Consider the following 24,165-nt stretch of genomic DNA (forward strand, 5'->3'; position numbering starts at 1 on the left):
TTGTATCATATTTTAGAGTAATATATACAATACACATCTAGTTTTATATATTTATGTATTTTATATATTACTGTTATAACACAAGACCAAAATGTTTAATATCAAGATAGTTTTGCAATCTCAAGTTGATTTCTTTTTTCCTGTAAGATTAATATTTGATATGTTTATAATAAAGTAAAATACCTAGCAATGTTTTGCACGTTCTCTTTTAGAAAAAACACTAACTACTTCCAAAAGTGAACATTTCTGAGGTAAATAATGTAACTTTTCTCTCTAATGACATATTTTTTAAAAAGCAAACGGATTCAAATTAACTTGGTGTTTATTTTACAACTTGGTATATAACTTGGTGGATAATTTGACTTTAGCCATTTGAATGCCAAAATACAAGCAGTTCAGTCTTTTACTTGTATTTAAAACCTGATGTCATGACAGCAGGAACACTGCTGCCCATACCTATCTCTGTAGTTTATATTTCATAAAATACTTAAACAATTGTATATATTCAAAATATCAACCGAATCCTTTAAGGCCTGATGTTTTCACATATTTTAGGATCAGCACTCCTTTTATTTATTTTGCTTTTTCCTTAGCCTTAGAGAATGTAAATTACATTTTTAATGGATTAAATTACTTTTCTAAATTACTTAAAATTTTCTCTAGCTTTGAAACATACTGAGTATTAAATATTATAATCCTGCTTCTTTTTTTCCAAAGGAATTAATTACAGGTTAAGTCTCACAACTCCTTTCATCATTTTAAAGAGCAAATAGTATTTGTAAATACTATTATTTCTATTATAAATGAAAATTTAAGACTAGTTGTTAGTCTCACGAATTCTTTATTTAATGGAAAGCTGAATAATTGTTTCCTGAATCCAGACAACATATGTCATGAAGAACAATGGTCTAAAAGAATGAAAACACAAAATAATTCTGAACAATAAAAATGAAGCATGAATGCTTTTCTGAATATGTGTACGATTCAAACAGACAAGTACACATAAATCTACATGAATATTGCATCTGGTTCATTGAGTGGCTTATAATTTTGAAACTGTCACATGTCTGAAAATAAATCAACATTTTCTAGAAAGGAAAAACGTAGTACATTTCAGTTAAGTTCAATTGTTTCTCACTTATTTAAGATAACTATGACTATATTTTAAGTAAAAAGCTAACTATTTAAAACAGATCATTTTAATCATATAGTTTCCCATTTACTCCTCCCTGTATAAACAGAAGTGAGTATATATAAGGAGCACAACAAATATTTTAGAATATGTATTATACATATGTGTGTATATTTTGTATGCAACACACAAATGCCTATGGTAATTTTTTTTACAATCATACTTTAAAATTGATTGTCTTATCAAACTCATGGAATCTCACTATAGTCAGAGGTAGTATGGTAATGATATTTCAATTTGTCTACTTTGAGATTAATTTTAATGAAAATATATTGTTTTCTAGGCATCAAATAAACACATATCTAACCATAAGAAGCATATGTTATTCTTTCAATATTGAAGACAATCTTATAATTATTTTCTTAAAAATCAAAACCAGAATACGACTATCAATTGTCTGACCTAGAAGTATTATGTCATGCTCAACTATGACTTACTAAATCAAACAAAAATTGAATTGTAGGCAAACTTAAGGATGTTGGGGGCAATTTAATCGAATTTCAAACTACTAATTTTTGAAATAAACAACAGATTATTTCAGACATGATTTGTAACTAAGCCAGAGTCCTAGAAATTAATCTTCGTTTATCTGCCTTGTTTTCTCTTTTCCTTGTGTCTTTCTCTGTCTCTCTGAATTAGAAACATTACCTTCTCATCTAATTTTAAACGGAACGTATGAGCGTTCTATTAATGTTTTTCTCTAAAAAGTACTGCTCAAGTAAAACTAGCAGCAGATTTTTAAACTATGACTTCAAAGTATTTTTCGGTTAGGTACTATTTTAAATTATCTTCTTTTTAGGGCTGTTCAACTAAAAAATTCTCCTTGCAAGTATGCTTAATTTAAAACACCTAGAATTTTTTGAAAAAAATTAACATGGCTTACATTTCTAACAATATTGTAATTTATACTTTCCTTCAGTTTACTGGAATATTGAATATTTCTAAGGAGTGTCTTACTGAGCAAATGTTTTCTCTGGATGATATTTTAATGAATTCTATGGATTTATTCAGTGTAAGTACACAAAAATAAAACTTCAATTATGAAAAGATCATGAAAATATTTATTCATGTTTTTTGATAGCATATGAAAAGATAATCTGAATTAACTATAGTACCAGTCCAATAAGTCACTAAGTTCCTCTATGAAGGTAATCCATTTTAACATAATGATTTTATAGCAATGTAATTATGTCTTTTAGTTTTACAACAGTGTGCAAACTGTAAACTAAGCTTGCAAATACCCATGTGATCAGTCAGTAAGTATATAAGCAAGAGTGGTAAAATGAGTAGTAAAATCAGATTTTCCTCCTCTAGCATGTAAAATCCGTTAAGTGGATTTTTAAAAAACAAGTTATTTACATATATTTAAACTGGCATGGACACCTTTAAAGAGAGTGAGTATATGAATATGCAATTAGTTGATATAAGGACATTACCAATCAGGAAACTTTGTCAGAAACCTTTTTTACATTCTCATATTTCTGTTCAGAAGTTTAGAAGTGAAACATCTCTTGTTTTCCTTTCCTTCAATTAATTGTATGACATTAACTAAAACCACTTCAACTTTAGTATGTGACACAAACTTCACAGAGCTGAAATGCTTGGAATAGGAAGATCCTTTCTCGAGTCGGTTCAGACTCATAGCGACCCTGTATAGAGTTTCTGGGATCTCCACACCAGCGACATAGTTTGCTTGACTTTCCCAACAAACGCGTTAACTTTAGCCTTAGAACTGTCCTGCTTCCTTTGAGATGGGTCCCTGCAGGAATAGCCACCTCCACCTGCTTGTAGTGGAGAAATTTTTGTTGTCGACTAACCCCCTCTAGCGTCGAACTGGCAGAATCCGAACAGCGGTTGCCAGGCCGCGAGTGCGCCAGGTTTGGCCGAGCTCCTCAGCGGTCGCCGATGATCCAACCCTGTTCGCTGCGCCCCATTTGTTTGCGGGGCGAGAACCTGAGGACCGCCGACGCTGCGATGCCCCTCCCGTAAATACACTGGGTTGCCCAAGCCCTGGGACAGAGTCCACGTGATCCCACCAAGTAGCCAGCATCAGTTTCCGACCCACCCGAACGAGCGCTGGGTGTCGCGAGTGGGTGCCGCAAGGGGGCGACTCGCGCGGAGAGAACCATTCGTCCTCCGCTCACTCGGCAACGCTGTGATTGTGACCACACGCCGCCCTGTCCACCGGCTGGTCGGAGCGCACGGCCTGACGCCACCCCGCCGCGTGCGCACGGGGTCCCTGGAATTTTAGCGCCCACTGCTGCGATGATGCTCGTGACCTCCACCGCGAAGTCACCACCACTGTGCGAAGCGAATACCACGATGAGCACCGTCTACAGGCATCCATCCATATTCAACCTGCTTTGATTCTCCTCTGCTCTTTCCTCCCTCCTTTCGATTTCCTCACACTCCAAACAGCGGACGCAGACAGAAAGCTGACATCTTGACCTGGTGGGCAAGTTTGGGCGACTAGCGCTGAGGAGCGATCACTTGATCTCAGTCGCCAGAGACAACGCGCTGGAACCAGAGCGTTAGTCCACGGCACTCATCTTCTCCAGCAGCGGAAATGTGGAGAAGTGAAGGAGAGGCAGATCAGGATCTTACTAGTCTTGAAATGGTCAGTGATGCTGCTGCGAAATGGGGAGCAAAGTGCTTGGGGGACTAGGTGCGGCCTCAGAAATGCCTGGAAATCGCCTGCCAGGGCCGGGATGCTACGCAGACGTAGCGGAGTAGGAGATGTCCGCGATGCCAGCCGCAACCCTTGCCACCCAGATGAGGGGCTGAGAGTGCAGTTCGAACGCTGGTTCTGACCGCTCGCGGCCCTGCGGAAACACCTCCTTTGCTCGCCTTTCCCTGTATCGGACGGAGGAAAGTTCCCTTGGCCTCCACGTCTCTTCACAGAACTGCGCCGCCGCTCCAGCTTTTGGCTCAGCAAGTGCTCACTTCTGTAGAGAGACGCTCGGCCTCCGGAGCCGCCCGCCCCACCTGGTCGTCCCTCCCTGCTCCCTGCCGTGAGGCGCCCTCCCCACCCCCTAACGCCCCTCCCCCAAACCACAGCCGGAGCGCGCTCCTGCGCGCGCGCTCTCCCAGGCCCAAGTGAATAGTCCTCGCGCGAGCGGGACACGGTAGTGGATGCAATTCCGCTCGCCTTCAACCGCCAGGAGCTCCCCCGCGCCGCAGGCACCGTCCTCCTCCGAAACAGCTGCGCCTGCACCTGGGCAGTCTGGACCCTCGTGCCGTGCCCCCCAGGCCTCGCGCGGGGGGCGCCCCCGGACACCCTCTGCGGGCCGGGTGGAGGAGGAAGAGGAAGAGGAGGAAGAAGACGTGAACCTGGACTCCTACCCTACCCAGGACACCTGGCCGCGCTGCTCACACTTCTCGTTACTGGGAGGAGAAAAGAGCCCAAAGAGCCATGGGGGGCGGCGAAGTCCGGGAATTTCTTTTGCAATTTGGTTTCTTCTTACCTCTGCTGGTAGCTTGGTCTGGCGAATGCAGTCACCTCTCCAACAACCAAGGTAACGGACGGGGCGGAGAAGCAGGTGGGGGCGGGTGATTTGAGGACCTGTGCGCCGGTCGTCTTCTGCGGACAACTTAGTCCCCGGGTCTGCTACTCTGGGCTGTCCTCCAGAGGGGGGGCGAGAATGTCGCTTCATCAGAGCGCCCTGTTCACACCTCCCGAGATCGGGGACTTTATGAGCTGAGGTTCCTTCCTCTCCCAAATGCCTTTAAAGGGCTGCATGGGCATCAGCAGCACATGGGTCCCACTGCTGGTGTCCGCCAAACCGCTTACTCTCTGTGCTGTCTCCAGAGAAGGTCAGGCTCTGTGGCACAGACTTAATGGAGACTTCTGATTCTTGGTGGTCGCTCATAGCAAGGATACGCTAAGTTCTGTCACACGGGTATGAAAGGCAGGTTGTCACCGCTGTGCCTTGTGACCAAATATCAGCCTGTCCTGCCAGTTTTACTCTTTGCCACTGCCGCCTAACCGCAGATGGCAACCTCCCATCTACCATCCACACCAAATGTCCACTGCTTCGAAATTACTTCTAGATTCAGTTGCCCACCACTCGGTGTTTGTGGGTTTACGTTCTTGAATGCAGGGGTATATAAGCAAACGTGTCAATTTCCAAGTTGTGAATTTCCTGGCTGAGCGATTCTTTTCTGGAGGCCTTTGTGTTTCCGTGGATAAAGTGACAAAGTGTAAAGGATAGTATGTAAGAAGTGAAAGTCAGGTTTATAAATTATCTTTTTATTGAGAAACTATGAGATTTGCCTTAGTGGATTTCTGCTGTGCATATGAAAAGATCTATAAAATATAGCACCTGCATATCCTACATGTTCTTAGAGGAGGTGGTGAACATCCATAAAAGTTTTCCAGTACGGAGTTGGCTGTCTGCTCTCACTGACACTTTGATGACCACCAATATCACCTTTCAATTCACAGAGAAATCTCTAAATATAAGCGTATTTTGTCAATTATAATTACCATTTAGCAAAAACTGCAGAGTTAAAGGGCATCAAACAATTTGTGGATATAATACTGGAACTCGGATGAGTTGAAAATATGCACTTTTTTTGTGACGGGGTAAGATTAAGAGAGAAGGCAAGTAAAACCACCCGTTCTTATAATTTTTTTTCTATAAACATATATGACCAATTTATTTGATTTAGAAATGTAAATTATTTAGAATTGATATTCAGTTATTATTTATACAAGTGGTAATGTTGGCATGATTTTCTACTACTCTTTCTGTTTTTATCCTAACGAATGCATTCACAAATACATTTGTAAATTTGGGACTCATCCTATCTCTCATGTCATTGAATCTCACATAAGAAATGCCAGTTACAGTGCCATATTCTCTTATGGTGGTGTATACCTTCAAACCATATTCCTCATTTTTTGTCAAACGACTCCTGGTAATAGGCATTGAAGGCTTAATTATTCTATCTCTCTGAAAATTAAAGATTGGCTAAAAAGTGCCATGTAATTATTTATTAAGCCTTCAGTGCTTAATTTTGTGGAGAGACATTATTTTAAAAAAAACTGACAAGTCAAATATTTACATCTAGGGGTACTACAGACATACTTTGGGAGTCAAGTTTAATAGAAGCTTTAAAATTTTTTTCCCATGCAATAATTTCCCTAAATTAACTTTTATTTGTCTGGTGCCTGTGACAGAGCAATACCCACTATAGGCCCTGAGAATGCATGTAACATAAATAAAACTAAGATGTCTGAATTTCAAAATGCCTTTCACCAACATATACCAAGGGTAATAGTATGACCTTTCAGATATTCATATTTAATTTAAGGGGACAAAGGTGTTATCAGTTGACCTCTGGCAGCGATTTTTGTCTATATATTTTAATGAATTCCCCATAGTATTTGAAAACATTTTACCTAAATGACATGCCAAATATATTTTCTTTTGTGTGTGTGTTTTTATCAATTAGCTTAATGTTGGAAGGTACCACACAGGTAAATAGGATTATTAAACATGGTGTTCAAAACTCTTAATTTGAATCTGTATTAATATACTAAAAACACAGGCTATACATAAGAATACATTTGAATAAAATGAACCTAAAGGGTACATTGGGTAAGGTTTAGAAAGTACTTCATAAAAACAGTATAGGAAAAAATATCAGATTTTTTTTTTTATCAGACATAAATGATTGCTTATAAAATTCTTTATGTAGCCCAAGGTCATAGTGATTAGAAATTATCCCTGATAATATTGAGAATTTTCACATACTGTAATCATCACATTAACTAATGGCTAATAAAATATCAGACTTCTGAATGTTATTCTTAAAAACTTTGAGGAATATTTTCTTAATTTGTAGTTTCATAAATTAATAGAAAACATGAATAAAAACGTATCAAGTTTTAAACACTAAAAACATTGGGCATTACTGAACTATTAAAGTAGTATGAATATATCATAGAAAGAGTAAAATGTAAAATATTAATTTGACTTCCACAATTAGAAATAAATATCAGTAACATGATTATTTAGTTTCAAGGAGCTTATTTTCATTTTCTTAGTACTTTTTCATTTTAAGGGTTAAACAAGAAAAGCCAACCTACTGACTCATAGTGGACCACAGATGGGTTTTTGATAGAGGTACAGGCAGCTTCATTCTGTGAAGTAGCTGCTGGGTTTGAACTACAGACCTTTTGGTTAGCAGTCCAGTGCTTATACTTAAGCACCACCAGGGCTCCTTGTTTTAAGGGTTGATGTTAATTAAGGCTGTATTTTTTAAGCCTTATAGTCATGAAGGATAAATTTTCATTTTTACATAAGTTGCCTTCTTGATTAAGGATAGTCATAAAGAGAATTTTTAATGTAATTATGTTGTTGGTAATTGTTAAGTTATGTCAAGTTTGCCTCAACTTATAGTGAGATCCCATGCACAAGATAACAACATCCTCCCAATCCTTATTATGTTTGAGCTCAGTGTTGCAGCCAAACCATGTTGTTGAGGGCTTCCTCTTTTTGGCTGACCCTCAACTTTACCAAGCATGATACCCTTCTCCAGCGACTGCTCTCTTTTGATACTAAGTCCAAAGTACATGAGGCAAAGACTTGCTACTGTTGTTTCTAAGGAATGGCTGTATTTCTTCCAAAACAGCTTTGTTCTTTTTTTGGAAGTCTACAGTATATTTGGAAACCCTGTACAGGGTCGCTGTGAGTTGGAACTGACTCCACAGCACATAACCACCACCACCACAGTATATTCAATAATCTTCACCAACACAGGAACTTCAATGCATCAATTTTAATTTGCATTTGTTTATTAATTTTCCAATTTTCTCATGCATAAGAGTCGACTGAAAATACCATAACTTGAATCAGTTGCACCTTAGATTTAAGGGGATATCTTTGTTTTTAACACAGTTAAAAACAAAACAAAAAACACTTTTGCAGCAGATTTGCCCAATGCAGTATGTAATTTGATTTATTGTTGCTTGCATATGCAGTCATTGTGAAAATCTATTTTACCAAATTTATAAAATCCTTAACAGCTGAAATGAATTGATTAAGGTCTCCAAGCAGCACCTCCCTCTAAGAATTTTCCATAGTATTACCAAAAGTAAAAACAAACACATTTATGTCAAGGAATTTCCAACTCATGATGCCCTGTAGGATGGAGCACAACTGTCTTATAGGGTTTCCCAGGCTGCAGTCATTGTAATCTTTTTATGCCACATCTTTCTTCAGCAGAGCGATTAATAGATTTGAAGCACTGAACTTTCAGTTAGCAAATGAATGCTTTGGCCACTGCACCACTTTGATTCATAGTTACTAAAAAACAAATCAACCCTCTGCTGAGCAGCTCACAGAAACCTTGTAGAACATAATTGAACTGTCCCATAGGGTTTCCAAGGCTGTAAATCTTTATGGAAGGAGAGTGCCACCCCTTTCATATAGACAGACAGACAGACAGATAGATAGATACATAGACACACACACACACATATATATATTTGCCGGTGGGTTAGCAGTTGTTGGTGTTAGGTGCCATCGAGTTGGCATCGACTCATAGCGACCTTATGCATAGCAGAACGAAACACTGCCCAATCCTGGGCCAACCTCACTACTGTTGCCATGCTTGAGTTCAACGATGCTGCCACTTGGCCAATCCATCTAGTTGTGGGTCTTCCTTTTCTCTGACCCTCTACCTTACCAAACATGATGTCTTTCTCCAGCAGGGTTAGCAGTTAGGCAGCATAAATGATAATGACAAAAAAGTGAACTACTTCATTCTTTATACACAGTCTTAAGAATAACATGACTTAAAACTGTGAAGCTGTCCACTATAAAGATAACATAAATTAAATGGAGTCTCTCAACCTATTGTAAATTTCCTGGAGTTGATCAGAAGTAGAGATGTTTCTCTGATCACTTTCTCTATTTAGTAAGTGAAAACATTATTTATAGTCAAATCTTTTTTCATTAATATTGTCCATTTAAAATCACAGTTTTATTAGGTATGTACATTTTTATTTAATTAAAAAAAATTTTTTTTATCTTCTCAAAATATATAACCTTTACTTCTTTACTGGAAATTTAGATGAATATAAAAAGCAATCTTCATATTTAAGTTAATCATGTATATAAAGTAGATTGATTACTAGTCACCAGGGGTCCATTTCTGCAAAGATCATTCTGCTTTAAAATATATACCTTTTTTAGCTTAAAAAGTTAATGCATCTCTTACTTAGGTGTGGCTTATGTTTCTGAAGATAATTGGATTCTAAAATAATTCATTAAGTCAAAATATGGTTTGGGTACATGAGTCTTGTGAGTTTATGTTACTGTCAATATCATGTCCTTCTTGTTTTTTCAGGCAACTCAATAACAAATGAAACACAAAAAAGAAATAGCAGTATTACTAATTGGTTCATTGAAGTTATTAATTTGGATGCATTGGCTATAACAGTCACTGAGTTATGTGCAAAATAACAGATCCTTGGGAAGTCATTGCTTCGATTAGACACTTTTTAAAGGGGCCCTAATAGAGACTAAAAGGATCTCTGGTAGCGTAGTGGTTACGAATCGGGCTGTAACCTCAGGGTTAGCAGCTCGAAACTACCAGCTGTTCCATGGGAGAAAGATTAGGCTTTCTGTTCCCGGAAAGATTTACAGCCTCAGAAACCCTGTGTAGGGTCGCTATGAGTGGGAACTGACTTCACGGCACATAACAACAACAACAACAACAACAACGAGACTAAAGGAGTCCTGGTGTGGCGCTGTGGGTTAATGCGTGATACTGCAAAGCCATTTGAACTGCAAAGGGCGGCGGTTCAAGCTTATCAGCTACTCCTTGGAAACCCTATACAGTGTCGCTATGGGTCGGAACCGGCTCGATGGCACTTAACAACAACAAAATAGGTTTTTCTGAAGGACCTCTAGTAGCGTAGTGGTTATGAGCTGGGCTGCTAAACTCAAGGCAAACTGTTCAAAACTGTCAGCTGTTCCGTGGGAGAAAGATGAAGCTTTCTGCTCCGGTAAAGATTTACAGCATTGGAAGTCCTATCCAGGGTTGCCATCGGAAATGACTTTACAGCACAGCACCATTACAGGCTTTTGTGATTAGCATGGTGGGTTTGTAACATAAGCACTGGGCTGCGAACCACAAGGTCGGCTCACCAGCTGCTCCATGGGAGAAAGATGAGGCTTTCTGCTACCACAAACATTACAGCCTCGGAAACCCTACACAAGTTTACTGTGAGTCAGAACCAACGTAACAGTGCTTAACAACAACAAAATATGTATATAATTACACAAGACAATCAAATTACATATATTCTATTGCTTCCTTTTTAAAATAAGAACCTTGTGTTAACTTTATATTACAAAATACTAGAAAACATTAGAGTAGAAAATCTTTCATTTATTTACTAATCATTGTATAAACTACTTATGTACAAAACACATCATACCTTGTTGTTTTCCTCTACCAAATCTCCTCTCCTTTTATAATCACCAGATCATATATCATCTTCACTTATTCCATTGTCTTTCCCTACCTTCTTCCTTTCATTCTTCTCTCTTCCCTCTGTCTTTCCCTCTGTCTTGCTCTTTCACAATCAGGTACACTCACACACATGCAAAGGCATAGGAACACAGGAACACATATCTGCTCATTCCATCTGTGAATATTCTGTTTGTCCTAAATGATGTGCATGAGAATAATACCAATGGCAACAAGTTCATTCATTGTGTCCTTTCATCAATGTTTCATGGGAGTATAAATATGGAGAATATTAATATACGGATGGGCTTCAAAAAGTTGATGGAAGAATGGGATGAAAAAATAATAGTGTTTTTCCTTGAACTTTGTGAAGCACCCTCATATATACTTAAATAATAAAAGTGGGTTTACTTTGTCCAACCTACATTGTCAATTATGTAATCAAACTACATTCAGAAGGATTATATTGCTTGCATACCTATAGTGGTCTGATCAACTTGAAATTTCATTATTGTTGTTAGGTGCCATCGAGTTGGCTCCGACTCATAACAAACCTATGCACAACAGAACGAATCACGGCTTGGGCCCTGTGCCATCCTCACAATTGTTATGATTGAGCCCACAGCTGCTGCCACTGTATCAATCCATTTCATTGAGTGTCTTCCACTTTTTCGCTGACTCTCCACTTTACCAAACATGATGTCTTTCTCTAGAGACTGGTCTCTCTTAATATCATGTTGGAAGTAGGAGAGATGACGTCTCTCCATTCTGGCATCAAAGGAGCATTCTGACTATACTTAATTGCAGTATGATTAGACTGCCATTATTTCTTTTAAAAACGGAAAATATGTTCTTTCTGCTTTTACCTATTGTGTAATATTTTAGAATTTAAAACAGATGCTGAAGTAAAAAGACATGTAACATAAACGACTAATAAAAGTGTACAGATAAGTAAATGAGCCAATACAGTTGCTAGAATGTTTATGGAGGAATTAAAAAAGGCACTGAAAACACAAAATAATAGGAGGTATACAACGTTTTAAATGAGATGGTTGGAAAAGGCCTGTTTGAGGAGGTGAAGCTATTGAGAAATTATAACCGAGTAATGAAAATGAACCAATTTATATTTTAACCACATAGTAGCTAGTGATCAGAAGCACTGAAAGTTGTTGAGAATAGAATTAGGAGTCTGATGCAGTTGTCACAGAGAAGGGTATTGGCTTTTGGCCTAGAGTGGTGTTAATGGAGGTAGAGAGAGGCCGATGAATTTCAAGTATATTTTGTAGGTATAATTTATGGGATCATTTTACCTTCCAGACAAATATTTGTAGCATATTCAAAATGTATAAAATTTTTGCAGAAGCCCAAAGAAATTATCTATTACCCCCATATAATTATTGGTAATTAACAAGGTATTGTTGTTGTTGTTAAGTACTGTTGAGTCTATTCCAACCCATAGCGACCCTGTATAGGGTTTCCAAGTAGCAGCTGGTGAGCTTGAACCACCGACTTTGCAGTTCAAATGACTTTGCAGTCTGAATGCATTAGCCCACAGTGCCACACCAGGACTCCTAACAAGATACAAGCAATTGAAGAAATATATATATCAAGGGTGGGATGCCTAGTACAAAAACAATTTTAATAGTATAATGTTGCTACATTGATCATAGATCAACAAATGCCACTGTGAATTTGTGACATAATATTCCATAAACAGTTATTTTTTTGTTTGAGTGAATGATGGCACAAGAAGGCAGCTACTTCACAAGGCAATATAGCAATTGAACAAAGTCTAGTTTTTAGTTGCTAAACAGTGACATTTTGAGGTTTGGCCTGTATACCAGTTTCATTTAACTCTGTAGTGATGAAATTGCTGTTATTTAAAACAAAACATTTTAGTAATATTATTGTTGTTAAGTGCTGTCAAGTTGGTTCCCACCTTGTATGGTGTTTCCGAGGAGTAGCTGGTGGATTTGAACTGCCGAGCTTATCTAAGTAATAATGGATTAAAAGTAGGTGGCTTTTCTTCCCCGTATATTTTCTGTTAGTCTTGTCTTCTGTCTGCAATATGTTTAAATGTTTAAATGAAGAGAAACAAACAAATATCCATAAAACTTTTAAGAGACTTAAAAGATGAGATTTCAGGACATATGATATTCTTAGGGCAGAGGTGAAGTAAGTAGCTATTAGACTGTCAACTGAAAATTTTTTTCCTAATCCATCAATTACTCACTATCTTTAATTGTCACACACAAAAAAATACATGAACACATTTATTAAATATACAGAATTATAAAAAGGCCTAATTTAAGCAGCTTTCCTGTATATATACTGTATCATTGTTTTGTGCCATCAAGTTGGTTCCAACTCGTAGCAATCCTGTATAGGGTTTCTGAGAGTGAATGGTTTGTTTTAACTGCTGACCTTGTAGTTTTCCTACAGTGTCACACCAAGGCTAATATTTACTGTGTATTTAGAAAATTCATCATCTAGAAGTATTTCATCTAAATATTTAAAATTGTGTATTTAAATGTATAGTAAAAGTTTTCCAGCTGATGATCCAATGAAAAGTTTGCGAATCTGGCAGGAAATTTTCTGTTCACTCAAAATTAACTCTATAATCAAGTAGAAAAACTGAAGAAAAATATATATTATGAATAATGACATATACCAGAACTGATGATCAGCTCTTACAGTGTAAAATATATATCATTTAATTGAAAGTAATGTTAATATTTCATTGTATTTGATCACAAAGTAAAAGAAAAAAGGACACTTAGCAAATATGTACTAACCGTCTTTCTTGTGGCAGGAATTCTGCTAAGTACTGAGTCTCTGATGAGCATAGTAACCTGGTGTCTCTTCTCCAGAAACACAATCTGTTTTATTGATATTACGTATCTTTTAGTCATTAAGATTTACTTTTCAATTATTTGATGATTCTTATAAGATGAAGACATTTTACAATAAATGAGATTTTCTGGGAAAGTGCCAAGGGAGTTAAGAAATACCTTTTTAGGTAAAAATGTTTCCTAGAATCTGCTAATGTTAATTTTATGAATAGGTAGATGTTTTATTTAATTGCATGAGAAGAAAACACTTAAGCTCACATTTTAGAAATGTTCATGTGTACACAAAAATAAGCATTTCACATACCTGATAGTGTGAAATGGACTGACTGATGACATGAACTTTTGCTCCAAGGATATTAGACACACTACAAAATCTATACAGGGTTGCTATGAATTGGACCGACTCAACAGCACACACAACAACATTGTGTATACACAGGAAGGTTGTTTAAGGTAGGCCTTTTAATAAGTCTCTAGGTTTAAGGGCGCTCTGGTAGCATAGTGGTTATGAGTTGGGCTGCCAACCTCAAGGTCAGCAGTTTGAAACTACCTGTGGTTCTATGGAAGAAAGATGAGGCTTTTTGCTCCCGTAAAGATTTACAGCCTCAGAAACCCTGTGCAGGGTCGCTATGAGTTGTAATCAACTCCACGGTACTTAACAACAATAACAACAAGGTTTAATAAACATTCATGTATTTATTTAAGATAGTTAGTAATTGATAATTTTTAAAAAATATATAAATATAATCCATGTTGAACTTGCAAGTTTTCCAGTATCAAATATTGGTGAACCATAAATTTTAACTAAATCTGCATTGCAAATTAGGAAAAGTGTTTATTTTCACTCTACGTCCTGACAATATTTTAGCTATTTTCCCAGGACATTACTGAGTCCTCTAGCTACCGGACAATTTGGTGATCTGTACTTGATAGAAATAATTTAAAATTCATTGTTTGCTTCTTTCTATTTTTTTTTTTTTTTTTTGGTAACCTTAGGTGTAAAAGTCTTACTGACTTTTTCTTCATAGAAATACAAGATAATTTATCTTTGTTGTTGTCGTCAGGTGCCACTGAGTGGGTTCCAACTATGCACAACAGAAAAAAAAGACATTGCCCTGTCCTGCATCATGCTCACAATTTTTGTTATGTTTGATTTCATTGTTGCTGCTACTCTGCCCGTCTATCTTGTTGGTCGTCTTTTTCACTGACCCTCCGCTTTACCAAATATAATATCTTTTTCCAGAGAGTTTTAGCAACTGGATTTTTAGGTGGTTGAAAATTTTGTTTCTGTTTTATTACTTATTCTTGTGAGTAACTGAATCTTATGAAATATTTATATCTCTATGTGTATATGCTTTGAGTGCCAGCGACCCTATAGGACAGAGTAGGACTGCTCCATATACTACCTACTATATAATACAAGTATATACTTAACGTTGTGAATTTACTACTAACATAATATAGTAGAATGGAATATGTATTTTTTTCAAGTGATTGTACTTATAGTTTTGGTACAAGAGCATTGAAAGTAGATACAGTCTTAGACTGTATGTGAATCTGGGATAAAGAAAAGCACTTGCTTTAATATAAAAATGACCCACAATGAAAACAATTGTATTTAGGAATTTGCTTACCTGTGTAATTATAATTAGATATATTTTAAGCAAGTTACCAAAGAGAAACATTTTAAATAACAATAAATAAGTTATTTGCGCTAGTATATATTCAAAGTATGAATTAGTTATATAGCTTATTGAACTGATTGCCTCCATATTTTAGGCTAATTAATATTACCATAATTTTTACTTTTAAAAGCATAATTACTGTCTTTTATTTTGCTGTAAGATGATACTTTAATATTTTGAAAGATATTCAAATGAAATATATTTTTAAAGAAATTATTTTAAGAGGCCAATACAACAACAACAAAAGAACTGGAAAGAAAACCGAAACTATTTTTAAAAATACTAAAATGTATTAGCTAAGTAGCTATAAACATAACAAGATGAAAGACATATAGGGGTAAAAAATGTTGAATTATGTCAGTTTTTAAAATGAGTATTTGGTTAAGCATCTATTTTTCTAAAATTCTCAGTCTATCTCATCAATTCATGTGTATTCATCTAATTTCAAAATGAAATTTATTGAAGACTACTGTGTCTCTTTTATTTTCTGTGCAGTGTAGATAAAATAAATTTTACCTATAAAGAGATAAATATTTATCTGTAGAAAATTATTTTATGTACTCTGCACTGAAAGTAATAATAAAAAAATCAGGTCACTGTTCCTAATCTCTTAAAGTTGAAAATTTAGCTAATGAGGCTATATATATATATGCCAGTGAATAATTAAAATATTAATTTGCATGTCAGTACAGTACTTATTTAGCTATTCCATAGGTATGTTTACATATTTTTAGCTACTAATACTGAATATTTCCTTCCACTATCTCTCTGTATTTAAAGTACATTTGTCGTTGTTGTTGTTAAGTGCTGTTGAGTCGGTTTTGACCCATAGCGACCCTTTATAGGGTTTCCGAGGAGCTTGAACCACCAACCTTGCAGTTCAAATGGCTTTGCAGTCTGGTGCATTAACCCACAGCACCACATATTAAGGTGGCATTTATTTTGTAAAAGCAAGTGAAAACAATTAGTAGCCATCATAACTTGCAAAAACAAAATAGGAGCCCTGGTGGTGCTGTGGGCTTGGCATTAGGAAGCTAATTAGAAGGTTGTTGGTTCAAAACCACCAGCTGCTCTCAGGGAGAAAAATAAGGCATTCTGTTCTAGTAAAGATATATAGTCTTGGGAACCCTTTATAGGATCACTTAAATTTGGAATTAACTCAATAGCAGTAGGTTTGATTTTGTCTTTTTATAACATGTCAAAGGAGTTAGCTGACCAAACTGATAGATTACATTGTACAAAATTAAAATCAATTTTATTTTCTAAGATAAAATAAAATCTATGCATTAGTTCACTCGTTAGCTATCAGCATTATGCCTTAACAAGGAAAGAAAACAATAAAAGAAAACAGCCAGGAGAATTTTAGAATAGTAGGACTTTTCCTTGGCTGTTTAGTTTTTATTTCAGTTTAATGAAAGGGTGATAGGAAAGAGAATCTCACTTTTTATCTAAAAAGAAACATGTATATGTAATGTATATTTATGGTGGAGCATGCAGCATTAATTAGCATGGTTTAAAAATAAAACTTGACTTGCTCCAATGTTACTGCTTTTATGATACTATTTGAGTGCAAAAGTGCTTATAGAATAATAACTTATTGTCTTATAGTCTATTTAGTACAATAACTTCATTGTTTATACTGGAAACATTAGTTCACACATTAAAATAACAACTTGCTAGTTTGTTTAATAAAAATTACAAATGTAAACAGCCATGGTAATACTTTACTAGTTTATGACCCAAATGTTATATGTGGTTATATTTCATTTTACATCTATCTTTAAAGAACCCAGTTCTCCAGAATTGTGTAATTGGATTTTAAGATTTTGTTTCAAGTGTTCATCTTTAAAAAATTTAAAAGGTTGTTGAAACCAAGATATAATGAAGATGCTATCAAGCCTTAAAATCAAGATTAAACTATTAGTATGTTTCCATTATAAGTATTTATTTATTGTAACAAACTGTCGACTGACCTTAATGACAGTAGTATAAACACTGAAAATATACACCTGGCATTTAAATAATAATTATAGCAAGGATAAAATAAATGGATGTAATGAATTTCTTATCCACAAACAGGAAACTTTGGTTATATATGATAAATAAAAATAAATTTTGCAGTTTCAGAATTTAGCATAATGAATTTATAAAAATAATAAGATAATTAAAATGAACAACTACTTCAAATACCTCAGTATTTAAGTACCTTTGAATTTGTCTGGATATAACAACTTAAAAAAATATATCTAAGTGAATAATGTCTTAAATTGAACAAGAAACTTTTAAATAAATCATATAATCTGGTTTAAAAAAATATCATATAATCTGGTTTAAAAAAAAGTTTTGTTCTACTTTTTAGAAAAGTATTATATTGGACCATCACATCTGACAATTGGCTATACTCCAAGACCTACACAGAGAGATTACCCTAGTAGGGGCGATAGGAGAAATACAAGAAAGACCCAAGATGTTTATGCAGACTAAACTGAAGGCCATGGCTGCTTACAAGGAAAGACTTTGCAAATTCCTTGTTCCCTGAGGCAGGCTTTGCAAGTTTCTCAGGGGCAGCCTGACCTGGGAGCAGCCAGATTTTCTGGACCACAGCTGTTTAGTTGCAATCCTTCAGTTAAACTGCCCCCAAGTCTGAGACCACGGCTCAAATATCTCCCAACATTGGACAACATTGTGGCTTTGAAAATACAACATAACAATCTAAATTTTTGTTGTTTTGTTAATTGATCATGTTACCTTAATTAAAGATAAAATGAACAATGCCTATGTAGTTTATTTTATATACAATTTTTAAATTAATGTTTTTCAAATAGTTATTTTTACTGCCTACTATGTTAAATTTTTGTTTTATTATGATTTTCTCTATCCTAATTCTGTTAAATATTTGCTTCTAACAGGGTTTCAGAACTTTGGAACTGCTGGTATTAATATTTATCTTAGGAAATTGGATATATTACTTTTCGATAGAGTATTTATTTTATATTTGAGAAAAATGCCTCTAAAAGCACACTGGGATAGAAATTTCTCCCAGAGCATGGTATTTTTAAACAGAGAAAAATCAATAGCAGATTAACCATGATTAGCTGTTGACCTTTAAAATTATACCATTAGAATCTCAAAAAGCACTGAAAACTATCAATCTAGTATTACATTTTTAATAATATTCCTATTTTTCATCCAATATTTCATGGTTCTCCTCATCCTCTCAAAATAAGTGATAGTTAAAAAAGTAATTCATTGAAATAATAACATTTTGATAAGCCTGGTAGACTTGAAATAATTTATTACTTGAAAAAAATTAGAAATATAATGTGAAACCTAATGTATTACATCTTATTTTTCATGCATATGTTTGTTATTATTATTACCACTATAATCATTATTATAACACAATCTGCTGTTGTTCAGTGCCATCAAGTTGGTTCTGACCCATAGAGACCCTATTTAATGTTTCCAAGGGGTGATTGGTGAGCTTGAACTGCTGACCTTGTGGTTCAAGCTGACTTTGTAGTCTAGCTCATTAACCCACAGTGCCACACCAGGACTGCATAGCACAATAGTATTGGCATTATTTCTAACTTATGAAAATAATTATCTTTATTAATTTTATCATTACTGGCTTACTTTATTTCCCTATCTTCAATTATTTCTCAGTACATGGTGTAGCATTGTCGGATAAGCACTAGACTGCAAGGTAAGCAGTTTAAACTCACCATCTGCTTCTAGGAAATCCTATACAGGGTCCTATGTGTTGGAATAGACTCCATGACACTTAACAGCAACAACAACAGAATATGAGTGTTTATTTATATGCAGTGTAATTTGTTTAGTTCTCTGTCAGAGTGTTTATCATGTATCTTTAAAGTACTTTCTCCCATAGTAGATTGTTTAGCTGGTTTCTTGTAAAAGACTTTACTGGTTCTATGATATTTTCAGAGTTTTAGTATCTAAGTGATAAAAGTGTAAGATTTTACATAAACTCCTTTACCACATACACAACAATATTACAATGGTATAGATAGTCTCCAAATGAAACACTAGCTTGGTTGGAAATTCTACATCTAATGTGGTACCAAAATCAAGGATATGTACATGGTACTCATAATACTCAGGAAAAGTGAGTTATTTTCTGTATCATATTTGTCAATGGCAAATTTATTGCCCAAGTCCAAGTTTATCCTATTCAATGCAGTTGTTCTCTACTTCCAGGTTACAAATCTACACTTACTCTATCCCATTAGAAAACACTTTATGTCAATTGGCTATTTTTAAAGCTATCTCCTTTAACTGTTTTTTTGGAATTATGTTTTTGCTTTTGTTATGTTAGTGTCATGTCTTGGTTATTCCACGTGTCTCTCCCTAGTTATCCTTTATTATGTTTATTTGGGCTTGGATATCAAGATGGGTTTCAGCTCCCAAATTTTGCCACTCATCATTCTTTACCTTCTGATCCTTGATTCTGAAAGCTTATGAGCAGTAGATAATTGGGAAATAAAAGATTCATTTACCAATCACTGTACAAGTACATTATGTACAATTGATAAATTCAATTGTAGAATTACAAATAACAGAATTTATTATGAACTGGGGTTTCTTACTTTATAATTTAAATATAAATCAGCCCAATCCACGTACCTAACAAGAAAGGCTGACATTTACTGAGGTGGTGGAAGATAGTTGGAAGAGAGAAGACAATGATACATTGAAGCCTAGGAGAGATTTTTACCACATGTAATGTGACAGACACAAAAGCAAGTGCATATGGCTTTACTGCAGGTGATCACTGATCTTAATATATCTTACTATGTTGTCAGGTTCTATGAGATTTCTCACAGAGAAATCTAGAAAACCCTTGAAAGGAGCTTGGGGATTAGAGTAAATTAGATGGAATCTTTAGGGGAAAGCAAATTAAAAAAAAATTTTTTTTGAGGAATTTATCATTTTATGGACTGGTGTCTCTTCATCTTTTTCTCAGTTAATTTTCTCAGTTGTTTCACATATAGAAAATCTTTGCCCAGCCTATTAGACTGTTTTCTTGAAATGTTATAGCTTCAGGTTAACATTGCGTGTCTCAGAGGATACCACGAAGATAAGCATTTATTTTGAAGATGTAAAGTGTTCTAGAAGCAATTAAGCAAAAATTTAAAAAATGTTCATGTACTTTGATCCATTAATTCCACTTTCATGAATTTAAATTCTAAGGAAATTGGTGAATCCAGGACAAAGACTTTTATATGCAAAATATTTTTTCAACCTTGCTTATAAAATTGAAGAATTGTAGTCATGATAAATACCTTCATGTAAGAAAACATTCTTAGATAATTTCAGTTATTTGGAAAAACATTCTTGAATGAAGGCATAGGTATAAGAAGGAATCTCTAATTCCTCTGTGCAAGATAAGTAAGAAACTTATTTTGCTATTTACAATATGAGGGAAGTGATAGAATAACAAGGTGTGCAAAAGCAGCAGTCTGATGGAGAACTGGAACTAGTAGTTTAGAGTGGTTGAGGGAACCGTTGAGGAACACTGGTGGTGCAGTGGTAAAGTAATCAGTTTCTAATGGAAAAGTCAGTGCTTTGAAGCTACTAACAGCTCTTTGGAAAAAGATGTAAGACTATAAAGATTATAGCTTTGAAACACTGTAACTCAGTTCTACTCTGTCCTTTGGGGTTGCTATGAGTTGGAATCTATTCCACAGCTATGAGGTTTTTTGTTTTGTTTTAATTTGTTTACTTGTTTGTTTTTAATTTAAGGGAGCAGTTGAAAAACAGTGATGACTAATGTTCTATTTGAAATTGTTTGTGTGGTGGCGATGTTAACCACCTATCCGCTTCCTGAAAACTGTATCAAAGTCTGTTGTACTCCATAAAGTGTGGCCTATAACATGGAAATAAATGTCTCTGAGGGAAGAACATCAACTTGCCCTCTCCCTCAAATGAAAATAAGAGTTCTTGGAAGGTAACACTGGGACAAAATAATGGAATCTAATTTTTATCAAAAATAGACTATCAAATACAACTACAAATGTATGAACAATAGAAGACAATTTAGGTAACTGACACCTCCTAAAAATTAAGTATTAATTCTTATCAAAAGACTTTGTCAAAATACTTTAGCCAAAGAGTTAAAAGAAAATTATCTTTGGAAGTGACATATTCCATAAGGTTCTAATCTCTAAAATATATAGAAAACTTCAACCTCAGCAGCAGAAAGACAGGAAATCCATTTTAAAAGTAGGCAATGGACATATACAGACACTTCATCAATAGGACATTCAAGTCACCAACAAACACATGAAAAGTTGCTCACTGTCATTAAAGATCACAATGACAGTGACACACCATCACACCCTGGCAATAATGACACTGATTTAAAAAAAAAAAATGCTGGTGAGATTGGAACACTTATCCACTGCTGGTGGGAAGGTACAATGGCACAACCACTATAGAAAATGGTATGGTGCTTTCTCAAAACACTAGAAATAGAAATATTGTCCAATAAACAATCTTTCTCCTTGGTATTTTACCTTAGAGATCTAATAAAAGATCCTTGGACATACATATATGCATCTTTGTTAATTGAAACATTATTCACAATAGCAAAAGGATGGAAGTAAATTAAGTATCATCAATGGGTTATTGGGTAAATAAAATGAATTATATACATACAGTGGAATACAAGGTAATCATAAAGAGTAATGATGAGTCCTTGAAACATTATGTGGCTAAATCTAGATGACCTTATGCTGAGTAAAGTAAGTCAATGACAAAGGACAAATACTGTGTGATTATAAGAAGAAAAGAATAGTTATATATACAGGACCCCCACACTTCATTGGATACCAGGGATGGATGTGGTTTGAGCAGAAGGGGAAACACTCTCGAAATAGTTGTTAAATGCCATGGAGTCAGTTTCAACTCATAGTGACCCTGTATAGAGTTGCTGAGGAGTGACTCGTGAGTTAGAGCCACAAACTTGCAGTTAACTGTCTAGTGCTTATCCTACAGTGCTATATCAGGACCCTTTTGAAATAGTAGATTCTTGTTATTTTTGATGAAAGAAAAATTCCAGTGTGGGTGAAGTGCACATAGCCTGAACAAGGTAAAAGGTGTCACTAAGAAGTACACAAGAGAAAGGCATGACTTTGGTAAAGAATGTCAAGTAATATTTTGCAACACAACCAACAAAAAACAAAAAAAATATGTGTGGTTATACAATATTTAAATAGGCATATAAGTGCACAGGGTCCTGGTGTGGCACAGTAGGATAAGCACTGGACAGCTAAGCATAAGGTTGGCAGTTGAACCCACCAGCAACTCCTTGGAAACACTATACAGGTTTGCTGAGTCAGAACCAATGACATTTAACAACAACTATATGTGCATGGAAATAATAGCACACAACAACAACATATATGCATGAGTATGGATATGTAAATATTCACATATGCATATATGTGAATATGGACTCCTGGTATAGCACTGCAGGTTAATGTGCTGGCCTGCAAAGTTGGATTGAACCACAAGGTTGGTGATTCAAGCTTACCAGCCACTCCTTGAAAACCCTACATACAGGGTCACTATGGGTGGGAGCTAATTCAATGGCACTAAATAACAACAACAACATGCATTGTGGGTACATATGGGAGTCCTGGTGTGGCACTGTGGGTTAATGCACTAGATTGCAAAACCAGTTGAACTGCAAGGCCTGTGGTTCAAACTCACCAGCTGCTCTTAGGAAACCCTTTACAGGATCACTATGGGTTGCAACCGACTCAATGGCACTTCACAACGACAACAACATGGGTACCTAAAGGAGCTCTGGTAGTGTAATGGTTACGAATTGGGCTGCTAATCTCAGGGTCAGCAGTTTGAACCTACCAGCTGTTCCATGAGAGAAAGATGAGGTTTTCTGTTTCCATAAAGACTTGCAGCCTTGGAAACCCTGTCCATGGTTGCTATGAGTCGGAATCAGTTCCATGGCACATAACAACAACATGGGTACCTAGATAGATGTATCTATAAGCATGAATACTTACTTATACTTTACCAAACATTTCACTAGATTGATTTTCTGGGTTTGAAGATTTAGGAATGTAGTCTCTTGGGACAAGTTAATTCGCATAATGTAGTTCATAGTGTATGTTCCACATCCCATTGTGGTAAGTAGTATCTGGGGTCTTAAAAGCTTCTGAGGGTCCATCTAATATACAACTATTGGTCTCTACTTTGCTACAACTAAAGAGGGAGAAGGAAACAAAACCCAGAAAAGTTAGAACTGATTTCAGCATCAACTGGTTTGTTTTTTGGTGCTCTTCAGAAGTATGTAGTGTGTAAGTGGTAAAAGTAGTTAAACCCTTGACTGCTAGGAAAAAGCTAGCAGTTTGAACTCACCCAGCAGTACTTCCATAGAAAGTTCTGTTGGCATGCTTTTGAAAGGCCACGTCCTGGAAAACCTTATAAAATGTAGTTCTGCTCTGTAATACATGTATGTGGTTGCCAGCACTTTTTTTTTTTTTTTTAATGATTTCACAACTACTCAAGACAAAGATGTGTGCAGCATCTACTGATAATTCTTAAGCATTGTTGAGTGCTTATCAATTAATTAGTGCTGGTCCTTAAAATTATGTATACAACAACAGTCCATGGTATTATAACAACTGTTCTCCATTCTCAAGGGGAAAGTAGAAATAGCATTTGTTTCTTGGCCTCTAACTCTTTTCAGTATTTGAATTTGATTATTGGAATCATGTATTAAGTTATATATATATCATACATTATAAATGTAAATAACCATTGTTTCTATAGTTTGAGGTTTTACATTCAAAATTTTAAAAGAAATCATTTACTATGGGAGTGCAGTGGGCTCTGTAGTATGTACACTGGACTGATAACTAGAAGTCAATGGTTTGAGTCCACCAGCCACTCTGTGGAAGAC

At 35.7% G+C, this 24,165-nt stretch overlaps 1 pseudogene across 1 annotated transcript in view; it reads left to right on the plus strand.

Moving 5' to 3' along the window:
- Nucleotides 1-4,281: 4,281 nt before the first annotated feature.
- The window catches only part of LOC102825367, a 321,856-nt pseudogene continuing 301,972 nt past the window's right edge, over nt 4,282-24,165 (plus strand). The window contains exon 1 of the transcript XR_438727.1: nt 4,282-4,707. The product of XR_438727.1 is annotated as an ephrin type-A receptor 6-like (transcript). The remainder of the gene's footprint in view (nt 4,708-24,165) is intronic.

The sequence above is a fragment of the Chrysochloris asiatica genome, unplaced genomic scaffold, assembly GCF_000296735.1.
Source record: "Chrysochloris asiatica unplaced genomic scaffold, ChrAsi1.0 scaffold00068, whole genome shotgun sequence".
NCBI lineage: Eukaryota > Metazoa > Chordata > Mammalia > Afrosoricida > Chrysochloridae > Chrysochloris > Chrysochloris asiatica.